At 33.0% G+C, this 3869-nt stretch overlaps 1 pseudogene; it reads right to left on the bottom strand.

Annotated features, from left to right (window-relative positions):
* Positions 1-826: 826 nt before the first annotated feature.
* LOC139891027 (F-box protein At2g15640-like) lies at positions 827-2008 on the bottom strand (annotated as a pseudogene).
* Between the last annotated feature and the right edge of the window lie 1861 nt (positions 2009-3869).

Genomic DNA, 3869 nt, shown 5'->3' with positions numbered 1-3869 from the left:
TGGCGTGCTACAAGAAATCATGCGACCGCATGAGTTTTGTTCTTCCAGGCCATGCGGTCGCATGGCCAGCTGGATCCAGCCCAAATGATTTTGTTTGCTAGTTTGCCGACGGTTTTAATAAATATATATAATATATATATATATATATATATATATATATATATATATATATATATATATATATATATATATATATATATATATAATTTTAAGAATTATTTATATATTATATTATATTTATGTGCATAGTTGACTTGTAATTTTAGCTCCGTTGTGTCGCGCGTTGAGAGTTGACTCTGGTCCCGGTTCCGGATTTTCGAACGTCCTTGCGTACAATTTAAAATCTTGTACTTTGTGTTTCACGGCTCGTACTCTTGTAACTTTTAGACGTTTCTTATCAATAAATTGAACCACTTTGATTGTACTTTGTACTTTTTAGATTTTTGTTCGTTTGCGTCTTCAAATCGCCGAATCTGTCTTTTGTCTTCACCTTTTATTATTTAAACGAATATCACTTGTAAATAGAACAATTGGAACTAAAAGCTTGTCTTTCTTGAGGGATAATGCTATGAAATATATGTTCGTTTTTAGCATTATCAAACATGTACCAAGTACGTAGCTCGTTTTAAGCGATAAGTGACACTAACGGTCGTAAAAGCAAACAAGGATCATGTGAAGTAACCAAGTACTTAAAAGCACGTTGTAAGGCATTAACGAAAGTAATTAACATAATTAATGATCCCAGCAGATAATCTAACTTCGTACGCACAAATACGCAGTTTCGTAAAAGTAACAAGTAATAATATAAGTCGAAAAAGTCGGGTCGTTACAACACATGAACTACTTCCAACTCAAAATTCTTCAGACTGAGAAAGCTCTGACGATAAACCATGCCGTTGAAGTAGCGGTCGAATATTTTTGTATCTTCCATAGTCTTTGTTTCAGGACAATATACCAAGAGCTTATCCTCATAATAAATCATCAAGAATCTTCCATCTTTGAAACCCTCCAAGAGATGCATGGGTTCCCACATCACCCAATCTAAATCAGGACTAATATTGTCCTTAATCACCACCTCTTTACGCCAATATTTCTTGATTTCGTATTTTTTCATCACCCAAATCGTGAATTGAGAATCAAATGTATCAGATTGACTTAAACAACCTCTTATTACTCCCAAACTTCAAAAATGTATTGTGACTTTCTGCAATAGTTTCAGTAGGAGGAGATGGGAACAACTTAAAGGTCTCGTTATCATAATCAAAAGCACAAAGCTTTTCAGGACAATCTTGATCAATAACACTCCAATAAGCGTGACCATTCAGAAAAGGCCCGCCATATCCACTACACCAATAAGGGCATTGACCAAGGCTACTCCATTGGCCCGTTCCGAGTGTGTATACCTCCGATTGTAATAAACTTGGCCGAGATCCTGAAGTTTGATCGGGTGGCATATCCCCTTGAAACGTCCGTATCACTTTGTATTTTTTTGTCCGTAAACTGATCCCAAAACTATACACAATTATAGCATAACCTTGTCTATACTATTGCTGTCTAGGGAGGATCATGTATTCTCTAGTGATTGGGTTGCATATGAACATATGTACGTGTTATCATATCTAGAACCGTTCTGCCACAAGAAAATCCAACCATTGATTGAGCCCAGTGGAAGTAATTGAGAGTCACGAAGAACGGGTGCAACATTAAGATCAAGGCTCATGACTGGATCATGATGTAAACAGTGACTATCATGTTCATCTTCCAACTCCATATGCACCCACTTCAAGATACCAGCTTTATGATATATAGCCAGTCCTAAGCCTCTTTGAGTCATGATAGATCATGAGGCCTGCAAGAGATCTTGAGAGGTGAAGATTGGCAAAATATGAACGTGAAAGTAGATTATGCCAGTTCTTGCATACACAATTGGACTATTGGAGTGAATAATTGTTTCGATAATAAGTCGTGAAAGAATATCAACCATGATGTTTGGTTGCAAGTCCTCCATCGATGGTTGAGAGAAGACATGGTTTTTTGGTTGATATGCCTAAATTTTGGTAATGTGTAGTGGTGGCAGTGGCGAATCCAGGATTATATCTAAATGGGGTTCCGAAATTTTTTTCGGTATTAATTATATTTAATGTTATTTTAGTGGTGATTTACCTTTAAAAAAACTATAAATTCAAAAAAAATATGAGGTCCGAGTAGTTAAACTTGATGGTGTCCTATAAAATTTAAAAAAAAACTATAAATTTGAAAAATATATTGGGTCCTCCTTTTAAATTTAGCGGGGTCCTACACAATTTAAATAGTATTTTCTATAATTAAAAATTTCAAGCTAGTGGTGTCCCGTGACCCCACAGGCTTGTATGTAGGTTCGCCCCTGAGTGGTGGTTCTTTTGGATGTTTTAATGTGTGTGTGTATATATATATATGTGTGTGTGTGTGTGTGTGTGTGTGTGTATATATATATATATATAGAGAGAGATTTAATTAAGATGGAAACATTTTTTTGGGGGGGTAAGTGGGGGAAAGTAATTTTTTTTCGAATTTTTTCAGGCATCAAGATCACATGAAAATATGAACATTTAAAAAAGACATTTTGTGATGAATGTTATTATTTTGACAGTAAAACGCTCGAAGAAAAAAATGAAAACATTCAATGCATTGAATGTTTTGATTCTAAGTTTTTTTTTTAAGGGTTAGAAATTAGGGTTTAGAAATTAGGGGGTTAAAATTAGGGTTTAAAATTTAGGGTTTTGGTTTTAGAAATTAGGGTTTAAGGTTTAGAAATTAGGGTTTAGATTGAATATTTCAACACGAACGGTTTAGAGTTTAAGGTTTTGGGTTTTGGGTTTTAGGTTTAGGACTAAACCCAAAACACTAAACCCTAAACCTTAAACTCTAAATCGGGCTAAATTTCGAAAAAAAACACTTCACACAAGATTAAAATAAAACGACGCAAATAAACTCAAAATCAAAACATTCAATGCATTGAATGTTTTCATTTTTTTCTTCGAGCGTCTTACCGAAAAAATAATAATATTCGTCACAAAGTGTCTTTTTTAAATGTTCGTATTTTTACCTAATTTTGATGTATGAATTTTTTTTTTTAAAAAAAAACTAAAATTTAAAAAAAAAAATTACTTCCTCCCAAAAAAGTGCTTCCCTCTTGACTATGACCCTATATATATATATATATATATATATATATATATATATATAGGGGCATGATCAATGGGGAAGTAACCAATCGGGGGTAAGCGGGGGGAAACAAATTTTTTTTTTCGTTTTTTGAAAAAACTTTGTTCACGAACATTATAGATTGGATGAAAATATGAACATTTAGAAAAGGCACTTCGTTATGAATGTTATTATTTTGACGGAAAAACGATCGACAAAAATAACATTAGAGATAATATTGTTCGTGAAGAATATTAACGTTTTTTTTTCTTTCATGTTTTGTGAATAAAATTTAGCCCGATTTAGAGTTTAGGGTTTAGGGTTTGGTGCTTTGGGTTTATTCCAACCCAAAACACCAAACCCTAAACCCTAAACTCTAAACCATTCGTGTTAAAAACTCAATCTAAATCCTAAATCTAAACCCTAAATCTAAACTCTAAACACTAAATTTCTAAACCCTAATATATAAACCCTAATATCTAAACCCTAATATCTAAAACCTCAACATACGCTCGAAAAACACGATAATTGTTATATATTACTTCTTCGAGCGTTTTTCCGCCAAAATAAAAATATTTATCACAAAGTGTCTTTATTAAATGTTCATATTTTCATCCAATCTATAATATTCGTGAACAAAGTTTTTTTAAAAAACGAAAAGAAAAAAAAAATTGCTTCCCATCGAT

Source organism: Rutidosis leptorrhynchoides, chromosome 2 (genome assembly GCF_046630445.1).
Source record: "Rutidosis leptorrhynchoides isolate AG116_Rl617_1_P2 chromosome 2, CSIRO_AGI_Rlap_v1, whole genome shotgun sequence".
NCBI lineage: Eukaryota > Viridiplantae > Streptophyta > Magnoliopsida > Asterales > Asteraceae > Rutidosis > Rutidosis leptorrhynchoides.
This window is presented reverse-complemented; position numbering and strand designations above follow the sequence as displayed.